The sequence below is a fragment of the Perissodus microlepis genome, chromosome 10 (genome assembly GCF_051167445.1).
Source record: "Perissodus microlepis isolate ML-2025 ecotype Zambia chromosome 10, ASM5116744v1, whole genome shotgun sequence".
In the NCBI taxonomy this organism is placed as follows: domain Eukaryota; kingdom Metazoa; phylum Chordata; class Actinopteri; order Cichliformes; family Cichlidae; genus Perissodus; species Perissodus microlepis.
Window position 1 is genome coordinate 9,690,615 of NC_140470.1, and position 26,178 is coordinate 9,716,792.

The 26,178-nt window shown below is 39.1% G+C and overlaps 1 protein-coding gene across 2 annotated transcripts in view; it reads left to right on the forward strand.

Annotated features, from left to right (window-relative positions):
- Positions 1–1,468: 1,468 nt before the first annotated feature.
- Positions 1,469–26,178, forward strand: part of nlgn2b (neuroligin 2b) — a 66,978-nt gene continuing 42,268 nt past the window's right edge. For both annotated transcript variants that reach the window (XM_084941823.1, XM_084941824.1), the window contains exon 1: positions 1,469–2,470. The gene's annotated coding sequence lies outside the window, so the exon portion shown is untranslated. The remainder of the gene's footprint in view (positions 2,471–26,178) is intronic.

Here is a 26,178-nt window from a genome sequence, read left to right on the forward strand (position 1 = left end):
CATGATAGAACAGAGAAAACCCGACTCATAGTGGTCAAAACATTTATATTTCTTTTTATTCAATCATCTTCCGGAAGAGAGAGCCCTGCACAGCCCCAAAAGCCAGTTGCAGAAACTCTAACATTTTTAGCTCAACATGTGTCTTACATAGTGTTATTTCGGTACTTCAGACGTCACACACGTCACACGTGACACACACAGTTTCATTACAAACAAACTTCTTCTACTCAGTTCCTCTTTTCTGTGTCTGATTTATTTGTCTGATTTATTAATATGCCTGTGCACTAAAACTTCCTGTGCAGCTTGCAATAACTTCCCCTTTCTGAGGTCCGTTACCAGGGCAACCTGTCTGAACTTAGTTTATGAGTCAAAAGTGGCCTTGCTTTACAAACCTTCATTATTAAAGTACATAAAACAATATAATAAAGAAAATAAACACTAAGGATATATTAATTACATGACACTGTGCAATGATACACCTCACAGATTGTATGGGAAGACTCATTAATGAGTCATGAATCGACCAACAATCATCACTTGACTTGCTTGACCTCTTCTCTTTGGCCCCCGTCATCATTGTTTTACTTTTAGGGCCCACTGTGTCATTGGGCAAAATTTCAGCAAGTTTCCTCCTGTCGTCTTGGTGTCTACGTGGTTAAAATGAGAGACAAAAATGCTGACGCTCTTTGTAAAGAGCTAGGGTAAAGAGGTGCTATATGTAAGTGCAGTCCATTTACCCTCCTCAATGCTCCTATCGGCATCGCTTCCAGATGCAGCCGCAATTACTTTGATCAAAAACAGCTTTAAAGCCCCCTGCTTCATGCTACCTGCCGAGGACCAAATGACAAACAGAGAAAGCATCTAGCAGCTGAAGGGCCACATATTTCCCTCGAGGGTGAGCGAAGAACAAAACAGAACTTAATAGAAAGTTAGTATCGCAAGATTCATCAAACAATTGATTGCCAACACGACTGATTCAGCTCAGTTGTATTTATAATGCGCCAATTCACAGCATAGAAGCGAACCCCAACGATTTAATTTGAATACGCTATTAGGGACACTAACTGGTCACTTTTGGCTGGCATGTTGTGCTTGTGCTGCCACCTAGTGGTCACATCAATGCAGGTAGTCTTTACTGTGTACCAGCTGAGCTCTGCATCCATGCTCATTTTCCTTAAATAATATACTCAACCAGGAAGCAGAAATTATAGGTAAGTATTTATTGTTGCTGTTATTTGTATTATTATTGCTCTATATGTAACCCGTGCATTCGTATATTACGGTGTTTCATATTTCACCCACCAAAAAAGTAACAAAAAATAAATTAAAAAAATTAAAAAGAAGAAAACAAAAATCTGACGTCAGCCTGGCACAGATCGTCACCTATAAACGCTGGAAGCAAACGCGTTTTGCTTTTCCACGCGAGTATTTCAGCAGATCGAGCGCCCTTTTCCGCCGAATTATGCGTCTCGCCTCCTCGTCATGACAACTAGCAGTGAGACTGAAATATTGCGCGAGAGTCAATGAGACTGCGCTCAGAGAGAGAGCGAGAGAGGGAGATTGAAAAGCAGTGGGATCTCCTTCAGTGCGGGCTTCAAAAATAAATACCACTGCATCATCCTGATATTCACAGCCTTTCAGGTGTTGTTCCAAAAGCACCGGGGCTGATCGGAAGGTGCGGGCTCTGTTTTCTCATTCCGAGCTTTCTCTCCTTAGCATCAGAGATCAAGTGAAGAGAGAGAGAGAGAGAGGGAAAGAGAGAGCACCACGCAAGCGCGCGAAGAAGAGATTGGACACCTGATTTCGGTGGGGTGTCTTCGCTGGAGCGCTGTTTCGTGTTTTAAGTCAGTCAACCTGAATCTTTTTTTTTTTCTTTAAAGGGGGCCGTTCGGCACAGCGGGGGCGCACACCGCGGATTATTATCAGCGCGGGCAAATGGGGGGAGAGAAAGAGGACAGATCGCTGCGTTGACTTTTGAAGCGACGCGCGAGTCCTGACGCTATAGCGTTACGCATTTATTTTCCTGTGAGTTCATTTTCCCCCCTCTCTCGTTCTCCCTCTCTCCTTCCCGTGTTTGGGTCGCACTCGCTGCTGCGTCTCCGCCTGATTAAAAAAAAGAAGAAGAAAAGAAAAAGTCAAATATTCCGTGGAGAAGGAAACATAGCAGGGGTGTTGTCAGAGAGGGATGAGAGGAGGAGGAGGAGGAGGGGGCCAGTATGAGGTGTGCTTTTTTTGGAAAAGCCGGAGAAAGACGGACACCGAGAAGGTGTGCTGATGTGCAGAAGCCTGCGACTGCGTTGCTCTCCTGAGAAATAATTGCGAGCCGGGGAGAAATGGCCTAGTTAGGAGATCATCGACACGCCGACGGAGGATAGAAAAGAAGAATCGTGCTTAGATGGACGGGCCATCATCATCATCATCATCATCCTCTTCTTCATCTTAATTCCGGTGCTTGCATCGCGTCTTTTAGGTAAGCCATATGTTCACCACCAGCACCCAAACGTGACTGGAGATTTGCTGTCTACCGCGGGCTTCATGTGTGCGCAATATGTTTGGTGACTTCGCACATTGCGCACGTTGCCCGTCCTGACGCACTGTCAATACTGAGGAATGAGATTCCCATGTAAAATCCTCGAGCCACTTTGTTGCTATAGCACACATTTTCTTCCTTTCAGTGGGAGCCTTCTATTGGCCTTGCCTGTTGATAAGCTGTGGCATCTTAACGCGATCGGTCCACTTTGCGTATCCAAGTGGTTTTAACCGCGCGGCTAGCGGGGAGATACGGCTGCGATTTAATTGGAGATCAGCTCATCATGCACGGGGACCGTCAATCAGACCGGCTTGCTATTCTCAGCCGGGGCTGCCGATCCCGCTCGATTGTGGAGATATTGATTATTTTCTGATGATCCCGGTTTTTTTTTCATTACACTTATTGATGACAGCTTAATTATGCTTCTGTGCTGCAACGTAACTCATCTCAAGCACAGTGTGTGACAGGCCTTGAACTCAGAAGACGTCTTCTCTAATCAACAAATTCACAACAGCTCTGACACACACACATACACACACACACACACAGTCAAAAAAAAGCCTGTGCCCTAGAAGCTGCAGATAGGATTGTGAATTAAATGCACATGCTGATGATCCAGGGAAGGCTCCATTAATATTCAGCGGTGGTTGGGCAGTGCTCAGTTAATGGAAGACAACAGGACCTCTGTTCTGACAGGTCATGAGAAATGGTATATTTTCATTTTTAAAGGAGTGAATGTGTGTTGTTTTTTCCTCTCTCTCTCCCTCTCTCTCTCTCTCTCTCTCTCACACACACACACACACAGAGATATGGGGCCTGTAGCTACGGAGAAGTGACATTTAAAATCCATCAGAAAACCAATAAAGTGGTTTTGTAGACTTTTGAAGAATTTCGTATTACTCTTGTTGGCGTGCTGTTCAAATAGCTGTGATTGCTTTTCTTAGGCCGGCGTAACGTCAGCCTCGGCGCTGGCATTTTAGGAGGCTTACTCAAATACAGCAGAATGGAGCTGAAGACTGGGAAGCCTTGCCTGGGCTTCATCTTTTAGTGGGAATTTGTTTCACTACATATCAGACAAAATAAAAAATAAAAAAATAGCACGCTACAGTATGGCAGAATTGTAGCATGACCATTCTTCTTCATATACACCGCAGGTAATACATGTGCTTCATCTGATTTTATTTATTTTTTTAATCTTCAAGAGCATACAGAGATTGCCACCATTCCCAGAGCACTACGTCCAATAAACTACAGTTAAGGGCCAATAAAGTTAATACTGTGGCAAGCTCGGTGTCAGTCGGTTTCTAGAGAGAAAATGGCCTAGAAGTGAAGATAAAAGGGACGAAAAGGAAAGAACGGCTGCTTAATGGATTGAATGAGAACACAAGGTGGGGGACTTACAATCTGGAACAAAACGTGTTAAGTCTTAATGTTTAATGAAGTATGTTTGGGTGAGGAAGGTGAAGTGCTCAGAAGTGTTCACTTTAATATTCTCTCTCCTCTCGTAAAGTCAGAGCTTTCTTGCAGCAGCACAGCTGTTGGGTTGTTTGTATAGGTGTATTTGTTTGTTTGGATGATGCAGCCTTGTCGCATATCAGTGCTTGTTTCCATCATCATAGCCCAGAATTTTAAAGCAATATGATTTTAATTATTATTTTTCATACCTCTATTACTTTCAGGATATTGTCTTTTTCTTTTTAGCTGAATTTCCTCATCAGTGCTTTCCTGTGTGACTGCTGCTAAGTGATGTCACTGCATGTCTTGAAATAACAGGTAGCATGTAGAACATGGCAGCTGGTGAACAGGCTCATGCACGTTAGCATCCTGACCTTGCAAGCTGTTCTATGGTTTATGGATTCATAACTGTAAGATTGAGGTAATAAGCGATGGTAAAATGAAGTGTCATTTGTTACTTCATGTTTGAGGTTGGCACACACACACACACACACACACGATTGCTTTCATCTGGCTGCACAAGACCAAAAGCCAACTGCATTTATATTTCTTTCTTTTTTTCAGTTTGAACCTACATGTTACTCCATGTGTTATTGCACTGTGAGAGACAAGGCAGGAGTTTGTGATCACTGTCATTTGATTGTCTTTGATGAAAGAGAAAACACACAAAAAAGGAAAACTATCAGGGACTAAGCCTTGGATGAGACAATTTTCTTCAAATACCTTCTGGGTTTACTTTTGTATTATTTGCTTGGAATGCTCAACGCTATAATTCTCACTTTAGAGACACTTTAGATTATTTTTGGTGTCAAAATTGTATTTTCGATTAACAATAGAAAAATTTGAAATAAAAAATTTGAAATAAGATACTTTGAATTGTGCAAAAATATTATATTTCCTAATGTATTTATATGTTCTCATATAATCCAGTTCAAAGTGCTCCAAGCTGACCTTGAAGAAGAGGTGGAAGAGATTTACACTTCCAAAACAAACAGTATGTTTTCAGGTTATGGCAAAGTCAGCATCGTGTTTTAATCCAGAGAAGGTTTTATCACTAGTGTGAACGCTAGAGTTTGTTTCTGTTAGAAATACCCAACACAAAATAGCCTTCATTAGAGTAACGCACACCCAGTGCACTTAAACAAATTTTATTTGTGCAGAGTTAACATGCTCTTATTTTAATGTTCATATTTCCATGTATACTTCTTGGGTTTGACTCTCAGTCCTTTTTTTCCAGTTGTGAGTGAGTTCCACAACGAGAGTCTTCAGGGTTGTGCACTTAGAGAAAGTGTTTATCAAGAGTCCAAAAATTCCACAAAAGAGCCCTCATGCCGTTTACAATTGTACTGTGTGGGACTGACCTGAGCCCTTAGAGATTTATCAAGAACATTCTTCACAAGTCTGTTATTTTTGTTGTTCTGAACTTTGGGATTAGATGTAACCCATAGTCACTGCAGCAGTACACTTAATACCACTGACTAGCTGTCCATAAAGCTGCACATAGGACATCACTTCTTACATTTGGAGTCTTTAACACTCTAATGGTGGGGTTTTTAAAAAAATGGAACAATAAAAATCAGGACAAAACAGCACTAAAACCCATCTGCAGCTCGTTTATATTTGAATTGTGGGAGCTGTTGCTATCCCTTCATCGTATCCCGTACCTTAGCCAAGTGTCTTTAACCCTTCTTGATATAAAACATTTACTGTATGCTGAGTTTAAACCTGTAGCTGCTGTAATGGAGGCTCGGAGATTTTAATTTCTGCCCGAAGATGTCGAGTCAGAGGAAAGGGAGGTTAAAATGACCCAGCTCTCAGTCATATCACAACCACAGAGAGGAGAAGCTGTAGAATAGCTTGACCTGACCCATTATCTGTGAGCAAAGTAAAGCTGGAGAAAACGCCTGTGCAAATGCCATGGTAACCATCTTGTGCAACCTCCTTTGAAACAACATCACATAACAGTGATCCATAAGATAAGCCAGGATAAGGGCCATCCTGTCTCGCGCGCTCCGAGAAGAATATCACGGCAAAACCCATTAAAATATGCACTAAGTTAATGCGTCTTTTTATTAGTGACACAGGCAAAAGCCCAGTAAAAAGGGACACGTGACCTTTCCTGAAACACAAAGATCCACCTTTTAAATTCATCGCACGTGATCCATTAAGCAGCTGTAATATTTGATTAATTTTATTTTATTTATTTGTTTTTGCAGTGGTGTACAAACTCCAGCTGGCATTGAAATATGACATGTATTCTAAAAAAAATATTATAATAAATATTCCTGTCATGGTTATTATGGAGCTGTGGGCTGTGTTGACATGATACTTTTTATTAGGGCGGCAGCCCATTTTGCTGTTATTTAAATGTCAGCATCTACATTTTTAGATGGGGATTTGATATCTGCTTTATGACACTGGCGAACGCTAGTCTCATCGGCTGAAGGACACTGACGACAAGTGTGAAATACAGCAGAACTGCAGGAACTGTAGATAACCACTTGCTTTCTGCCACTGCTGCAGGATTGAACTGTTGCTCGGTGTAAAGTACACAAGAGTGTGTGATTCATGTCAGCTGGTGCTTGGCAGTTCAATCACTGCTTTACAGGAGCCCAACAAATAAAGGTAAAGTCATAATTTGGGAAGTCAGTGAAAACTGATGCGGTGATTAAGAAGTCATTGTGTGTCCACTGTCCTTTTTGTCTCTATCACCAAATCAATATTTAAAGCTAAGCACAATGTGAGAACGTGGCCAATAGAAAGATGCTACGTAATGTAATACGCTCTCATTTTAAAATACAGAACAGCAATCCTCAAACTCTGACCAGCGCTGAACGGCATACCAAATACTAGTGATGTTTAAAAATGTTTTTCAAAATTCGGACAAAAGCTGCAGACGTTCTGCATTCATTGCTGAAAAATATGAACCCCTGGGTGTGGATTTAATAAAAAGAGCAAGCTTTGAAGCATCACTTTAAGTGGCGAGCTTTAATGTGAAAATTGGAACTTTTTCAAATTCTGTCTTCTTTTGAATCTTGGTCTCTTACCTAAAACATGCACTGTACACAACATTTAAATAACTGAACATTAAACTTGCTGCCCTGTGTAAAAATTGTCATCCCACAAGGATGATTTGTTGTGTTTTATTTATTATACATTAAGTCACTAGATGCTGTATCTTGCTCAACTTGGTGTAAAAACCCATGTTAGATGTGCAAAATACAGCCAAAATTCTATTTATGTACTCTGTTACACTTTGAGTTACTTTGTGTGTATTTTTACTGAATATCTAGATTCGATTCGATCAGATGAAACTTTATTAATCCCTCGGGTGGGTTCCCCCCGGGAAATTCAGTAAAAGGTGTTCCCTTACCAGGAATCAAACCCGGACCATGGCAGTGAGAGTGCCGAATCCTAACCACTAGACCACCAGGGATCTACACTGGCTATATATGACATTTCAGTGTTTCCTAAATATAGTTCCTCAGCTTGTCACCTGTAGGAGAAGCTGCTCTGCTGACGTGCTACACATGCTAGGAATTCTACTGTACATAGTGATTTATGGGTAATTCAGCTTCATGTAAACACCTAAATCTGCATTATATTACACCATCCATATTTTCACCTGATCATCTGTATCTCCAGAGCGTGCTACTGCTTTCTACAAGCCACCCTCTAAGCCGCTTGCATTGTGACCATTGTTTTACCAGAAGAACAAAGGCTGACCTTGACGATCATTTTCAGTTGAACGGAATATTCTGCTTGCATTACTAATCTTAGGACTTCCTCAACAACTGAAAATAAATTCAGCAAAAGTACAGAATAACAAGACACGGCTCAGGACACTTGAAATGATTGAACATCGAGGACCACTGTGATAGTATGGGGAGTTCAGATGCACCCTTACACTATGTCAGGTAGTTCAGTCAAACACTTACATCAAAGGATTCATATGGGCTCAAAATGTGGTCATAAATATTTTGTACTTGTAAAAAAGATTTGTATGTGTAAAAAAGATTTGTGTGTGCGTAAAAAAGATTTGTATGTGTAAAAAGAATTTGTGTGTGTGTAAAAAAGATTTGTATGTGTAAAAAAGATTTGTGTGTGCGTAAAAAAGATTTGTGTGTGGACTTAGCCCAAAAAAACCCCTGCAAGTTACAAGTACGAATTTTGACCCTATTTTTCTTCCTTTCATCTGATTGGTCAATGTCATGTCAATCACAAATGTAACAATCCAATCAGAGAACAGATGGGTTTGGCTGTCGGAGGGGCGCTTTTTTGAACTGCAGGTCCTTGAAGGGTAATACAGTTTGAAGCTGGAGGATCTCTATATAAATATCAGATAGCAGCTAGGTCCCCTAACTTTCAGCAGCTGTTGAAAGGATAAAGTTGTGCTATATCAGTGGTTAGAAATACCATTATTACTTTAGGATTAGTTTAACACAAAGTCAGGGCTGACCCGGGACCATTGCTGTGAGTCGCAGTGCGCAGCATAAAAGTCCTTTCACATCGGACGCAGGATGTGCTGCTAATGCTAACTGCTAACTAAAAGCAAAGGATCCAGAATTTGTTGCGCTGGCTGCTGGGCTCTGTGGGTTTTTGCAGCAGCTCTACCTGTACTAGATGCACCTGCTCCTTGTCTTTTCTATCTCTGACTTTATGTCCTCTACAAGAGTTTCTGGTTTTTTTGCTGGTTCTTCAAATGTTCAATAAAAACATGTATGCTAATTCATAACGAAGAAAGCTTTGTAATGAAGACTGTCATTTCCAAAACACTGCCCGCCCCCACCCCGCGGTCCGCAGCGCTGTTAAAAAGGCTGTGGAAGTCCCTATATTAAACACGTAGACCTGTGACACAAAAATCACCAAACTCGGACGACCACAGACTGTTTTCCTTCGTGGTGATGAAGGAAAACGCTGGGTTGGCATGTAAAAGGGCATTTATTCCCTTCAAAGACCTGCAGTTCAAAAAAAGCGCCCCTCCGACAGCCAAACCCATCTGTTCTCTGATTGGATTGTTACATTTGTGATTGACATGACATTGACCAATCAGATGAAAGGAAGAAAAATAGGGTCAAAATTCGTACTTGTAACTTGCAGGGGTTTTTTTGGTCTAAGTCCACACACAAATCTTTTTTACGCACACACAAATCTTTTTTACGCACACACAAATCTTTTTTACACATACAAATCTTTTTTACGCACACACAAATCTTTTTTACACATACAAATCTTTTTTACGCACACACAAATTCTTTTTACACATACAAATCTTTTTTACAAGTACAAAATATTTATGACCACATTTTGAGCCCATAGATTCAGGGCAGTTTATTGGAAACAGCAGTCCACGTGAACTGTGTTAACACTGCTCTGTGTTATTCTGCTAATGATGATGAAGCCAAGTGGCATGGCAGAGTCTCTCTGGTGTGCAAACTATGAAAGGAGAGAACTGAAAAATCTCAAGAGCAGATCAAATTTAGTAAACAACAATCTTCATCCAGTTAACTACTCGTATTCTCCTCATTTTTATTTTAATTTTTAAAGTCAGTACCAGCATTGAAACCCAGATTGCCCCTACCCCCATCTTTTATTCAGCTGACCTCACAGCAGTACCTTTGGAGTACAGGAAACCTCTCAACACTTTTGGGCATACAAATCATTCCAGCAGAATACATCACATACAGCAAGTCTCAGTGCTTTATGTAAGCTAACCCAGAAGATCATGACTGCAGCCATCCCATCTGTTAAGAGTACACCTTCCAGTGAACGTGACAGTCAGTGTTTAACTTTCTGTAGCTGTTTTGCGTCATGTTACCTTAAATAGCACAGAGCGTATTTACTATGAATGATGCCCCATTGTAAGACGATGAAGCAGGCCCGCTTTCCATGCTGCTGAACTCCGTGGGACCGGCTGCACGACTTATAGACGATTGTCCTGCCCATTATCATGCTCATTGATGATCAGTTATAATGCACCTGCTCTCTCACGCATATATCGTGTGATGTTTCTTTGCTTTTTTTTTAGTTTTCTATTGTAAATCTATTTTAAAATCTGTCACATTTCCAATATGATGCACATCTACATTACCAAATAATAGCTGCACTTTAATGGATGAGTTTAAAATGGCTGTAGACAAGTTATTATAATATTGATGCGCTCTGAGTATCCATCGATTTATGCCAGAGTGTAATAACACTTGTTCTACAGTGTTGCATCTCAGACAGTATTACAGATTCCCCTGGCAGCAAGTTTTCATGAAATATAGATGTAAAACATATGATAATGGCTTCCTGAAGATCAAAAGAAAAGCATATTTCTTGCAGCCGTCACCGATTGGTCTTGTGCATTACTGATAATGATTCCTCAATATGTTGAAGTCCAGATTGCACAATCTGGATTTATCTTTCAGTGTCTGGTCATTGTTACGGTGCTATTTTGAGGGCAGCAAAAGATTTGCAGGCAATTTGCAAAACACACTGTGACTTTTATTGCAGCAAAGCCACAGGAGTAATATATTTACTAATGAATTTAGCTTTGACAGCAGTCTTTCACCAAAAACCCCTCCGCTAAACAAGATAATGGTAATTAATGGGAGATCTTTCCCTTCAGATCATTTTTAATTTTGGCTCAGAAGCATTGGCTCTATATTTAGTTGTTTGAGGAGGAGCTGCTAAGGACCGGTGTACATTTTCAACTCCTCGGCAAGGTGACCTCCTGCTGTTGTGTGAAAAAACCTACTTGTGCCATGTGCAGTGTGGAAGCAGATCGTGAGTGTGCCTGATCGTAAAAAGCAGATTTTTGTTTGAATCCTTACTATAACAATGTGAGTTGTTTGCTTGCTCTTTTAATGCACAACATTTTCCCTTTCAGTTACTTAAGTTACATTAAGCCTTATACAGTGAAAGCACTTGGTTAAAAGCAGAGTCAGCTTTCATAGCTGTGATTGTTATTTCAGTTTTTATTTAAGTCTAAGGGTGGATAAATGAAGGTTAAAAAAGTAAAGATCTTTCAACTACGTTATGAGTGTCAATGTTGCATAGCTTGTCCACCAGAGGGCACTATGCAAATTCACTGTTTGCAACAAGTGTTTCCTACAAACACAACCAGCTGATCTGAGCAGTTGGGCAGAGCCTAGTGTAAATGAGTAATTAAATAACTACATGTAACAAGTGTTAGATTTGTTGTGTTTATGTTTTGTGTGTCTGAAAAAGGAATTATCAGGAAATATCGGTACTGTTGTTCGTCCTAAAAGTCCTATATCAGTCAAACAATCAGAATATACCTTAGAACCTTATTTAGCAGATACACAGTCCACCTAATATCAGTTTCCATGCCAACTCATCCAATCAGATGAGTGTATTTTTAATTCTTTTGAGGCAAATGTATTTTATTGTATGTATTTTAACTTTTCAGACTTTTCTGAAGAGTATGAAAATGCTACGTATTACTGCGGGAGGTGATATTTATGGTTTTCAATGCCATTTTCCCTTTTCGGTGTAATAAAGGGTAAGAAAAAAACAACCCGAAAGACTCAATTTGTTATTCTTGGGATCCCTTGCTGATATTGCAGGAGTAGCTGCATTCACACTTATAGAGCTCGCCTGGTTTAATTTTCAGAGGAAAAAGGCTGCCGCGTTGCCAAAGAGGAGAAAATGCTACGCAGATTATCCAATCCAGCCTTGTTTTAAAAAACATTTTAATTATTCATTTGTTTGGATGTGCAGAACACAACTGGACTACAGTGCATTACCACAACAGTTAGGGAGATGGGTTTCAGCAGCGCTGAAAGACTCCAACTAAACAAACAAGAACATGTGAACAGAATGAATGCCATGTACTTAAAAACACAAGACAGTCATTGAATTCCAAACAGAGAGACAGTAACACGCTGGTGTAATTGCATCAAACGTTTCAAAGCATCTGAGCAACTAAACAAGCACCTTTGCTGGTGTAAAGACTTATTCAGTATTGAATCAAAAGGTTTATTGATGCTCATGGTTTTGGATTTGAATTGGTTACAAAATTACCGTGTATTATCCATTTCAAAATATATGTTTTTGCACCTATAGTATTATAAATTGTGTTGTGTGTAAGTAAAATCTTGCTCATGCTGGACTCTTTACCACTACTTTATTAAGAAGTTATCCGCCCAGTTGCAATGCTGTTATCAGATGTTAGCCCAACATACATATTACAAGTAAGCAGGCTCCCACTATTACCTATAAATAAGCCCAGACGTTATCTGCTCATCTGTTGTAATCAATAATTTATGAAAGATTATGAAGGAGACATAGTGGTTGTATGATGTCTGTAGGAATGCTATTGTAAACTAGAGAAAAGAGCTTTTTAACCTGTACTTTACAATGTCAAAAAAATCCCTAAAGCTAAGCAAGTACTTTTGGTGCCTGAACCTAAACAAGCATTGTGTGGAAACCAAAGCAAATCAGGTAAAAAAAAAAAAAAAGGAAAAAAAGATTTGAAACAAAAAATAATAGATTTTGCTAAATCAAAGTTTAAATTTGACATGGTAACATTTCTTCATAAAACTATGCCTAGCTGCTGTTGCGGTCTTTTCTTTTCATTCTCACTTTAACAGGAGCCTCTGTGCACAGCGTTACATCTACTTATCACCCCGTCTTAGTATTACAGCTCAATTTTCCTGCTTTTCCAGTTGCACTTCGTGTTATGTCTTTTCAAATCTTCCAATACACCTCTGGTTCTCTCCAAATACACACTGCATTGTCAGCATATGTGATCTCTGTAGCATAGCTTTTTTTTTTAAAACTGACATGGTTTTACACAAGTAAGAACCGCACAATCTCCTAATGCTCCTTATGTGTATTATTTCCCCTTGGGAGTGTAACTAAATTTCAAATTGTAATATCATTTTAAATCCATAATAAAGAAAAACCTAATCACATTTTTGTTGTAATGTTCAAAACATAAGTGGCTAGACTTTGATTATATGATAGTAAAAAGGCAAGGCCATGCTTGTTACTGGGACAACACAGATTGCAGTAATAGTTCAATTAAGCATACACTCATTTCACATTAAGGTGATTTAACCCAGCAGGGGTATGTTTAGTTAGACCGGGGACAGTTTACATAGACAAGGAATTACAGAGAAATGTCAGGCCCGACTTCTTGTTGTTGTTTCTTTGAGCGAGGTCTCATTATTCGCAAGGTTACCTGAAAGCATTCAATCAAAAAAGACGAGGGCTTTCGGTACTACAGCTCCATTTTGTCGGCCTTGCAAACACACCATGAGGGAATTCTTGTCAAATCCTTCTTAACCCTCTTGACAAAAAGAACATGTTTAAGCAAAAACATAAATGACTAGTGTCTGGAGTGCTGGTGTTATTACCAGGTTATCCCCATATCCCGCTGTCACACATACAGTAGACCACTGTTGATGTGACATGTTTAACATCTTAATACAGGGCTGTGTTTAATTGACTGAAAACAATTATGATCGGTGAAAAACATTTTCTTTCATTCTTTTCAACATGGGTAGTTGTAGTTTGATATTAATTTTTTTTAAATAATATTCAAAACTCATTAAAACTTTACAGACTAGTCTATCTAAGAGTCAAACAGAACTGTGGCTGCTTGGTAAATTTGAATATTAACGCTTAGTCCTTACAAGAAAAATTTAAGTTTACTTGCATATTAAACTGACCAATGCTCTAAAGTAAAAAAGAACATTTTAAAAATGTGCAATAACATACTGTTCTGGTTCAGATAAGTCAAGATTGTTGCCTCCTAGAAAGAGATTTTTCTCTCTTTTCGTCCGTGGCTTATAAAATCACAGTTAACAACCATGCTACTTCTCCTTTGACACTACTGAAATTGAATTGGTTTGAAATGAGCTGCGAGGGAAACTTCATGGCAGAATGGCCATTTGAAAATATGAACAGCGCAGGCAGAAAAGTACTGACGAGTGACGTGTTATGAAGGTAGACCGCCATGTGTAAAGTGAAATGAAGCAATGACTGTGATGTAAAAGTGCTGGCCTTTGGCTTTAGGGACATTTGAGGTCCACAGAAGGTTTGTACAGCAACAGGGTTTGTGTCACTATTTTAGATGTGTAAATCCTTGGTTAGATACAATAGAGGAAACCAGACCAGACGGAAACTATTCAACCTATGCTAAGAGTATAATTCTTTCATAGCTATGGTTTGACATGCTGTCTTCAAAAACTATCAGTGTGATTTAAGACCAGGAGGAAGAGCTCTAACATGACAGCCAGCAAACCACTCTACCCTTACTACCAGCACCTGCCTGTATTGTGGCCATGGCTGATTTTACCTTTCCACCATTCTCCTCACGTTATTTCCCAAGCCTTCCCCTTTATATATATATATATATATATATATATATATATATATATATATATATATATATATATATATATATTTAAAAAAACAACTGGGAAGCCTGCAAAGTTAGTATTTAGTACCATCCTTTTGGCAAGCACTACGCTTGTCAGTAGAGAGACTTGCAGTTCACCCTTTTATACCTACTTACGCTAATATTCCCGAGACTTTGTGCATATTTCTAATCACAGTTGTCATAGGCATGGACAACCTTCAACTTATTTGGTATTTTTTAGGTAGTCCGTTGTGGATTTTGAGTTAGTATTTTGAGTTGTTGTGTATTCAGCCTTTTGACAGACACTGACTTGCTTGGTATTTAACTGAGCCTGTGCTTCCGTCTACTAGTGAAATGTTCCTTGTTTCACTGGCTGCAACACAAGCCCAAAGCATGATCGATCCATTCCTGTGTGGAACATTTCATGAGCTGTTCTTTTCATGACATTTTGCACCCTTCCTTCTCCTGCAGGAATGGTTTTCTACTGATGAATGTTCCATAAAGGTCATGCTTGTGCAGGTGTTGCTGCACAGTAGAAAAGTGCACCACCACTCCAGAGCCAGCTAAACCTCCCTAAAGGTCTTCTTTGAGCCAAATAGGGGTTTTGATTTGCCTTTCTAGCAATCCGATGAGCAGCCATCTCAACCTCCTATTCCAGTTAACTTCTATTTCTTAATAAATCTTCAGTGGGAAGAGCTTCCTAAAAATGCAGTGCTATTTTGTTTTCACATTCCCATCTCAAGTATGAGAGGGAACTGCTTAGAGGTGCACAGCTGCTGATTGTTGGGACAAGATTTGAGGAGTATTTCTAAAGCTTTGAAAATGGGATCACCTGGCCTTTCTTACTAATGACTAGTGATATATCATAGACTGAACAAGCTAAGTGAGGTCTTATGTTTCTCTTACTTTGCCCTCCTTTGCCTTTTTTCAAGCAGAAATTGTGTAAAATTGTACGAAACAAAAGTGTTATTTGACGGTAGGGCTGTCCAAAAATAGACACTCAGATACTAATTGAAATAATAATTGAAACAAAAAATTTATATTGGACCACTGATGCCAACAACAAGACACATAGCCCCTCCCCTCACTAGCTGCCAAGTAATCGACCTTCATAACAAGAGGCCAGTAAAACTTTGATTTCAGTAACACTGAACAAGTACTAAACATTTATCATAACTGCGGAGTACACATGTAAGCGTTAGCTGTTTAACTGTTAGCAATTTACTCGATAGCCACATTATCCATCTATTAAGTTACCATTGAGGCAGTGGCTTTATAAAAAACAATAATATCAATGCAGGCAGCCAACGTTATCAGCCAACTGTACCCACCTGTAACCTTTTTTTGTTTTGTATTATTGTTTGTTGCAGACAACTTCAAAATAGCGTTGCTATTGATGGTGTTGTTTAATCTTCTATTTCTTTTAAATCCTCTTCATTTTTGTAATTTTTTGCCTGTGCTATTGAAAACACTATGGAGGACTGAAGTGTCCTAGTTATCTGTATCGGGTTTGAAATGCTAACACCAAGTAAGGAGCAGATAGAAGAGAACCTGGAAGTCTGGAGGTATGTCAGTGCATACCTCCAGACTTCCAGGTTCCCTTCATGAGAGATTACATGTCTGTGAATCAGAGGGCGACAAGTGGAAAGGTCAAGAGTGAGATGTTAGTGACATGCTATGATGTATCAGGTTGAATGCAGCTTGAGATCATTTGGACATGTCCAGGAGGGATAATGAATATATTAGACAAAGGATGTTGAATATATGAATATGAAAGCAGATTAAACACAAAAACATAGGAACAAAAGAAATGTTTCATAAGATAGTGAATTAGTGATACTAATCTTTGGTGGCCACCTGGTGAATGTCTTCTAATTTATTCATTATTATTTGTAAATTCAAACAGAACTGAGGTTATTGTACTAAATAGAAATCCTAGAGACGCAGTCTATAACCAGATACTTACTCTGGATGATATTACCTAGACTATTTATTTCATATTAGCTTCTCTTCACTGGCTAGGTCCTGAAAACCTCACACTACCATATTATCCAAATGGACCTCTTCGCTCTCAGACTGTGGACCTCCTGTGGTTCCATCTCTACTTTTAGATTGAGATTTAGAGCGTTTCTTTTTAGCAAAGCTTATAGTTAGGGTCAATCAGGTGACACTGAATCCTTCCTGGCTTTATATGATGCACTGAGGATTTTTCTTCACTCATCTGTTTTCTTTTCCTGTGTGTTTATGTAGAACTAGAGCAGGGCGATATGACCAAAAATATTTATCATGATATACATTTGAAAATTTGCGATAACGATATAACTGACGATATAATTGACGCTAGACAAAATACTTTACAACTCCACAACTTTATTAGTGCAAAAAACACCATCAATGTATTTTCACTTAAACAAGCAGCTTTTTTATGTGCATTAAAGTTATATAAAAATGTAACAGTGCAAATTCCTTGCTGACAGTTTAACCAAAAGGCATTTCCAGTGGAAATTGGCCGACATATCCTCAGCATAACCATGTATAATATCCACAAAACTTAAAAAGAGGTTATACAGACACAATACGGTAATATTATGTTGAAGCACAGTACGTATCACTCCGCCAGGCTCCTGACTACGATAGCCATAATGGTCCAACAATCCATCTAGCGGTGCTGGTTCGTAGCTTAGCAAAGTCGTACTAAAACATTTGACAGATTTTTGAGCGCCGTGTACCACATAAATCGTTTCGAGGTCAGTAAACACAACCAGAATTCATACATAAGGGCCACTGTCGATTTTCAGAAAAATCAAAGGATTGATTTTAAGTGTGCCGTATTTTCCAAACAACACGGTAATAACGACGGCCCGCTAGCATGCTCTACCAAAAATAGTGCTTTGTTGTGTATCTGATGGACGAAAGCTAAACCAGTTCCACACCACTGAAGTTGCAGCATTTTTACAAACCAATTCTAGTTCATCCGTTTCATTTAACGATCCGCTTTTGCTCTTCTCATTCTGCATCGCCGCCATGTGCGTATGTAAACATAGGCACTGCGCATGCGCGTTTTACCCATATTCTATCGCGATATTTCATTTTCCTATCGTTGCCCAAAATTACACCGGTATTACCGTGAACGGTATGATATAGCCCAGCCCTATGTAGAACTACTACATTTAATCATTACCAATAATTTTAAAACATTTATTTTTTATAGTTTGTCTCTTGTCCTGCCCACACTGCCTCCCCCCCAACTGGTCATGCTCAGAAGCCTGCTCCTTCCTCAGTGTGGTTCTGCTGGAGGTTTCTTCCTGTTAAAAGGGAGTTTTTCCTTTCCACTGTGACCAAGTGCTTGCTCAAAGTGGTTGTCCGATTGCTGGGTTTTTCCTCTCCAACATTGTGCTTTATATTGTAAGATAAGATTGTCTTTATCTTACAATATAAAGCACCTTAAGGTGACAGTTGTTGTCATTTGGTGCTATACAAAGGAAATTGAATTAAATTAAATCAAGTGCAATTGATACAATATGTAATATGTATTTGGATACAATACAAATACGTATTCAAAATATTAAACAGTGAGTTTGGAATATTATTCTCATGTAATGTTATTTTTATAATTGTTATATTATTAGTGATTTGTATAGGCTTTGATGGCAGTTTGTTTTACCAACTTGCTACGCATTCCATCCAGACATTCACCAAATAAAAGGAAAGGGATTTGCCTGTCAGTTGGATGTGGATGTCACAGAGGGTGATGAATTAGTCAGACGTGCACATTGCCAGTAAAATGTTCTTAACACACCCACATCAAGAGCATGAGACAACCATTTGCAGCATTTTTATTGGGAGTCAGATGCTTTGGGAAATAATAAAATGGGTTGTAGCTTGTCGGTCTATAAACTAGAGGCTGACACATTACATGAACATTCAATGATCACATTTTAATTTGGTCAAAGTAATTGCAGGCCCATTCAGAGTTTGATAAAGTTTGAGTTTCTTGTTTTGCTACTCTCAAGCTGTTTTCTTACTTTACTTCAGTAGAATCAAGAAGAAAGCTGATTGTAGATTTGTTTTGTTTTGTTTTGTCTTGTTTTGTTTTTTTTGGGGGGGGGGGTTGCGTTGAAAGTGCATGCCCAGAGGAATGCAGGATAGTTAATTCAATTTCATTCTGAGCTTGAAAACGATCGTCTTTCCCATCTCCAGGCACCATGTGTCAGCAAGATCGGACAGTCATTTTTAACATGGTTAAGCGGCCTTCTCTATTTAACTTAGTTCGCCATTCTGTTCTTGAATGAGCTTTACGCCTGAGGCAAAGCAGCTGTCAGACTGCTCCTTCAAACTGTGTGTATCGCCCACAGACACTTATACACATGCTAACACAGCTAGCATTTCACCTAGATCATCGCTAATTAGTGTGTCACCAGATTGTGCTCACTACTTGGCCTCAATTTGGCACATTCTCCCCCAAACACACTCAAAAAAAAAGCGGATAAATAAAAAGTAACAGCCCCTAGAGGCAACAGCGTTCTACTATAACACATTTCTAAAGTTACGCTGCCAGTTGATGTCAAGATATCATTCTCTGTTTGATTGTTTATTGTGTTGTGTTTGTAGATCTGTAAGATAAATGGATTTCCATGTGATCCACATGTGTTAAGTGGATAGAGAAACTGTTGTTACCAACAGCAACATATTGATTTTTTGGTCCAGCGGTGACAGAGGGCCTGTTGTCTACCATCTCCTATCTGCTCCAACTGCCTGCTGCTTGATGATCCTCACCGCAGCTTTAATAACCCGCATCAATTCTTCATTAAGGCCCCTTTAATTGACTTCTCCTTGATCATTTGTCAACATTTTCTTTCATCTTAACCTGTGTTTTCCTATTATTTATCAGGATTAGTCCATGAAGAAAAATAGAGGTGTTTAATTTGTTGTGATCTGAGGGCTATATTGAGCTTGGCCTTTCTTTGCCTGTCAGGATTTGTCCAGAAAGCCTTATTGCCTTTTGAAATGGATGCTTGCAGTTATATCTTGGTTTGATTACAATAAGTGTAAAGTGATATTTCCTTGAGGATATCCCTCTGATTTTTCTGGCTGCAGTGAGATGATGATGGGAGCGCAGTGGCAGATGGAGCGGCCATGGTATCTGATTGAGCTGCTGTTGGAGTCTGGAGAGCTTATGGTAAATGGAATAAATTTTAGGATGAAGTTCAAAGCCTCCATCAGCACTAACAATGCAGCAGTTCTCCGCAATTATGTGGTCGCTATAAAAATTAACACCGTGACAAGAACTTACAACCTAAAATATTTCTCTGACAGATTAACCTTTGTTTGGATCTTTCTCTCTAGACCAGATTTGTTACAGAGTGATTTAGTTTGAAATCATGGCAGACTTTCTATGAAAACATGTGCACAAAAGCTTAAGGGGAAATTAATTTACATGGCATTTATTTCCCACTTATGTGTATATGTTTCAGTCAATGACAGTGATGCTAAGGCATTATAGCAACTGACTATAAAAATTTTGTGCCTGCTGTAATGAACGCAAAAACAAAGTGCTTTTTTCAGAAGTTGCTACAATGTCATTTTCTCTTAGGGTTCTGCTAGAGGAAATGTCATCTGATTATTAAAAATGAAGGGTTGATCCCCTTGGCAGCATGAGAATACTCAGGATTGGCACGGTTGCAAAGTTGGTGTGATCTGCTCCTTAATCATCGCCAAGTGCTTGCTCATGGGATGCCACCGTTGGGGTTTTTACCTTGCATCATTAAGAGCATTGAGATGGCTTTTTTCTGTGAACCAATGCTATATAAATAGAAGTTGAAAAATACAGCTGAATTGTCTTTGCTCAAATCTTCATATTGGCTGATAAGGCTGTAGTTCAGGTGGTAGAGCAGGTCAGCCACTAACTAGAAGGGTGGTGGTTCGATCCCAGGCTATTCCAGTCTGCATGCCAAATATCCTTAGGCAAGATACTAACCCCATGTTGCTCTCCGATGCATCTATCGGAGTATGAACGTTAGATAGAGCACTTAAGAGCTTAGAAGAAGTGATTGGGTGAATGAGTTAGTTGTATAAAGCGCTTTGAGTGCTCAGACAGAGTAGCAAAGTACTATATAAGAACCAGTCCATTTACCACTCCATCCAGAAGAGGGACACATGTTTGCTGAAGTTTAGAGTCAGCAAAGTAAAGCAACCTTTGTTGTTTTCTTGCTAGCAAGCTAGCTATCCACACCTGCTTCAGAGCAACGGTCATCCTACAGGAAATACTTGCCAAAAGTGTTGCAACTATTGGTTGCCCAAATTCTTTTTGAAAGTGAATGCCTGTGGCTACAAGTGTCTTTTATTTTCATTACTGAGATGGCATTAAATATTGAGCCTGCTAGCTACATTGAGAACTTCCTAGCTTGCAAAGCTTCTCCGAGTGAGGCTTGTTTTTCCTTTTTTTGCAGTCTTTATAATGATTTCAAGTTAGTTGTGATAGGCAGGGGTGGAAACATGATTCATCTTACAACAGCTGCTAAGACCAACTTCATAGATGGTTCTGTAGAACAAACCTGAAGAGATCTGTGGCTCATTCTTTCTTTCTGTCACTAACCGGAGTTGGAACCTAGGTTAACTGGTAAATTGAAAGTGTACCAATACTATTTTGGTATTTGGCACATCTAAAAATAATATTCTGGATATTGTTTATTACCATTGTAAATATTGATAAGTTTAAGAAGATGAAGAGAAAAAGAAGATTTTAGGATTAATACATTAAATTAAAGCATTTCACCACCAACTGTTTTTTAAAAAACAAAAACAGCCTAGGCATGACCCTTCTGTGCAGAGTTTGCATGTGAGTGTGTGGTTGACTGCCTCTCTGGGGTAACCCTGTGATGTAATGTCAACCTGTCCTGCCGCTCAGTTCTGCTGGGATAGACTGCAGCACCAAGAGGGCTTTAAACTGGATAAGCGGTTAAGAAAATCGATTGATAGTTGGGTCTCTAAGCAGATGAATCACACGTAATTGTAGATGACAAGAACAGCATAAAACTCACCTGTAAGGACCTTTAAAAAATAGACTAACATCTTCAGTAATGAATTGTCAAATCAAATGAATCTTTCTACTGGTGGCTTTTAAAAAGCCACCATTAGAAAAGAGAGAGCTGGAACTTCCTGGAAGAGCGAGAGCTGCAACTTCCAGGAAGTTGCAACTCTTTTTTCCCTCATAGTCTATTTACCCTGAATTACCCTGTGCACCCTGGCAGGCTGTACACAGAGGAACTGGAGTGGATTTGGGGTAGCTTCAGGACCGCATGTGAAAAGGGGATAAGGCTCTTTGGCTGAACCTACATATGCAGTCTGACAAGTCTAATCTTCTAGCCTCTCAATTCATCAACAAGACAACTTATTCTTCCCCGGTCAATTTAAGGTTAAAGACAACATTAAGCAATCGAATCATCTGGTTTTATCAGAAAAGAACAAGAAACATGGGGAGGCAGACAGCATGCATGAGTCACCTGCTTTCTTACCTTACATCATGCCAATGCATTCCCACTTAAACCCAGTTCCCAAGATATAAAGATATATCTTATATAAGAAATACTTTGTAATTACTTAAACAGTTTTGTGTATATCTTTTTCCCAGCGCGGTGAAGGTTTTCTTGGGTTACATGTGCAGGATCTTTAAGTGCACAGGCTTTAGCATTGTAGCTTGGGTTTAGTCGAGTTCTACTTCCTTTAACCCTTTAAAGCCAAGCACAGAGCCAAGTCTGCCAGAGCTTATCTTTACATTATTACATGCTGTAGTGGCATATTTGGAGCATTTCAAGTTGCTATCCATCAATACAACCATTATATCCCAAATTTTAATAATATGTATGCATTAATAAAACAGCTTTGTGTAAGCTATCTAATATTGGTAGAACCAAGTAAGTAATTAAATACTACAAATGTAGATTATTCAAGCCTAGATTACCACTTAAATTCCCAAAGCAGTTTCCCAAAATCTCTAAGAAAAGAGCTGGTATATGTAGCATGCTGCTAACTCGCAAAGATGCTGTTGAAGAGAATAAACAAAAGCCTCACTTCTGCGAAAAAGGACTTCTCTTTCTCATCAAATAATGGTGCATTTTAAAAAAAAAAAAAGACAACAGATTGCTGTATCTACATATTGCTGGATGCAAGTGAAGACAACACACAGCCACCAGAGGTTCATTTTCTAAGCACAGAGACAATAGATAAGAGATAAGAAAGTTTAGTCAAAAACTCAGCACTCTGTTTCTGGCTTGCTAAGCTGCTTGTCATCCACAGATGTTGACTAGCAGAGCAGAGCAGCTTGACAGCTGAAGTAGTGTATGTAGTTTTAACAGTCAAAGTGGAAACAAAGCAATAAAAAATCCCAAGGCAAGCATTTTCCTCAAACACCACCATTCAGCGAAAGTTTTCACAAACCACTCGGACCATTTCGTTAAAACATACCCATAAAAGTGTCCCACTGGCAGGGAGGCATTACCTTCTCAAATAGCTTCAGCTGACAGGACTACCTATTATATAAAACAGAAGAGAAAACAGCTTACATCAGCCTGGTGATTTGTGTGTCAGTTTATCTCATTTTATGCGTGGAGATGCGCGCTCGATGCCGCTCCAGCTCACGGATGGTTGACACGAACAGATGTTAGATGTTAGGGTACTACCATTTCCAAGCCACATGTGAGACATGTACTTACAATAGTCTCTTCTTGCATGCAACATCTGATGCCTCATTGGATTTTACACATCTGTGTGCATATGTGTGCATATCATTGCTAGCACGTGCAGAGAGGCAAGATAGTATATAAAGAACAATCTGGCGGGCTGCTAACATTTGACCCACCTATGCAATCCTTCCCAGAAAGGACAAACCTCTGTGTGCATCCTTGCTGGGCATACTAAGAGGTGCTCTGACCTTGGGCTTGTGCTATATGTTAAGTTACATTTACCGACAGAATGCAAACACAGATGGCTGTTCAAAAATCAAGATGTGTAGACAAATATAGAAAATGTAAGCAATGAGCAGTGACAGCATCTGTTGTGTAATCAGACCCTATTTAAAGTTGCAACCTTTACAAAGGCGTTCTTTACAGTGTGCATACATATTTATCTGTGTGAGCCAGTGTATGTGTAGTATTTCAGTTTCTGTCTGCATTTTGTTTTATTCTCTTGGTCTCACTAACTTCAAATATTACTGATCATTTGTAGTTTGAGACCAGTTGTCAGGATTTCCTTTTTGTTTCTGTGTTTTCTGAAGCTTGATTTGTTTGTGTGAAGCCATCTTTTTGCATCTGGAAAATCCATCTCCCTGCAGTTTTAAAGCAAATTAAATGGAAAACTCGACTGGGTTTGTACATTAAAGTCTGTTTTGAGGTCTTAGTGACTAGAACTACATATGTGCAAAAAAGCTTCTAAACCATTTGTAGTTTCACAGAAGTCTGACAGCTTGCCTCAACCGAGTCACTGTTAGTTGGAAATAAGATTACATATATTAAAATATACATTGTGGCCTTTTAGAATTAGAAAGAGGTGAACTCACTGAACCTCAGAAGGCTGTTCCTCACCCCTGCTTCAGCATTGACTTTACTACTTCACTTACTGCCAGCATTGCTCATCTAAGACATCAGCCACACTGGAGTAGAGACCAGTTGGCAACCTCCTGGCAACTTCTGGTTGCTAGGGAAAAATGAGTATTCCACAACTGGTTGGCAAGTAAAATAATTCACAAAAAGGGCTCTGCACCTAAAATCTCTTTGTCATTGTTCAGTCTCTGGCATATTTCTGCCTTCGCCTGTAATTTGCATGGAAATTGTTTGTAAGAACTTGCTAACTAACCACTGAGCTAGCTCCTAGCAAAATAAGAAAAGCAGTTATGACCACTGCAGTTATTAGCCAATAGTAATCTCTCCATCTAAAAAGAAAGGACAGATGTTTGTGAATATTTAAAACGTTTTTTATCCATTATGAAGGGAGTTCAGCTAGCTTTAGAAGTGGCAGGCACGTCTCTAAGAGACAGGTAGAAGTGCGGTATCAAACCTTATCCTCTAAATAAGAAAAAAAAAGACTAAATAAAAATACACTGTTCCTTTAAGTGTGCTTTGCTTAGTCAAAAATGCTAATACCAAAATGAGATGAGCAATTTGGGGAATGAACACGTCTCATCCATTTCTCAGAGTTATTCCACAACTTTAGTGGCTTCTCCAACCACGCAGTCTTACCCCATCACAATGAGTCTTTCCAGCACAATTTAGAGTCATGTACTGTGTATAATTCACATTAATCTTTTTCTAAGTTGGATTTTCAGCTTGACTATGTCTGCACACCAACTTTTCTGATGAGGATTCAGGGTGTCCTTACAAATCGTACCTCCTCCATGAAATGCCGTAATAAGGCTTTAATCAAGTGGATATTTTTTCCACACAGCTTCTCCTTATTTTGTCATTATGTACATTACTAACTTTAAAAATCCTATGATATTGTACCCTGTCTCCGTGCTATATTTAACTATCAATCCCTGTGCCTGCTGACTGGCAGTAGAGTGTGGATACTGTCGGGTTGTGGGCGGAGGGATGAGGTGGCATTCAACCAACAGTTAGCACCACATAAAGCCTTTATCACACCTAAACGGCTCTGTCTCCCAAAGCCACAGTGAGATAAGCACTGCCCATTCATCTGTAATGATGTGGAAGCAAGAAGGAACTGAACTTGTGAGAAAAAGGCTAACTCTGACACATGGTTGAAAAGGGTGGAGGGCCAGTGGGGTTTGTTCATGCTTTAAAATCATGCGTGAGCCTGTGTTTACTTTTTTGTTATTTATTAGCTTATCATACAATTATTTGTTTTAGGTTTCAAAGTCCTGTGATTATTGGGAAAATGAAAACATAAAGTGCGGCAGCATTACACAATAGTGATTGAAAATGTTCCCTTTGGTATGAAATTTAAATGTTTTTGAAGCCACGTTGGTTGAATATTCTCAGAAATAACCCTGGCTTCACATGCTCATTATAAACTTCTGTTTTCAAAAACCCAAGGTTCGGAGTTTCATAGCATTTTAGAGTTCAAGTTTAAAATATTTCTAGTATTTCTGAAAGCATGTGAGAGCAGCAAAGGGGTGTAACTCTTGTGTAAATATCCTAAAAATAATGTTACTTTCTCAATTTGCGTTTGATTCACATGTCCTGTCTAACGTATGTTAACGGTCACGTAACTTAACGGTCACCAAACGAGTCAACGAGTCGCCACCAAATACAGAATGAAGAATTTGAAAAGGTGCCGCTAATTTATGTAACACAAATTCGCAACGGTGAATGTCATTGCACTTTATACTGTTAACAAAAGACTTTAGAATATGACTGACAAAAACCTCGCAGTTCCCACTGAGCAAGCACTTGGAAAAAGTGAGGAGAAAACTTCCTTTTAACATGATGAAAACCCTGAAAGAATTCTAAATACAGCCTAAATCCATTAGGGAGCCATCGCACAACATGTAGCAACTGCCAAGATAATTTTGAGACTTTTCAGAGTCTATTCAGATGACACAACATGAGGTGCACTCTACACACAATATTCTCCAATCTTATTAGCAGAGTGGTAAAAATGCAGCCTTAAAATATAAGGAAAGGGTTTAAATAGATGTTAGCCAAATGTTTATTAAGTTTAAATAGGTGACTAACATGACAGTTTCGTTCGGTGCTTAATGATTTTCATCCTGACTAGAATTATTAAATGTTGAGCTAGCATGACAACATTTTATAAACACATATTCTAATACAGAACATGAATTGTATAGCCATGCTAGCTGCTA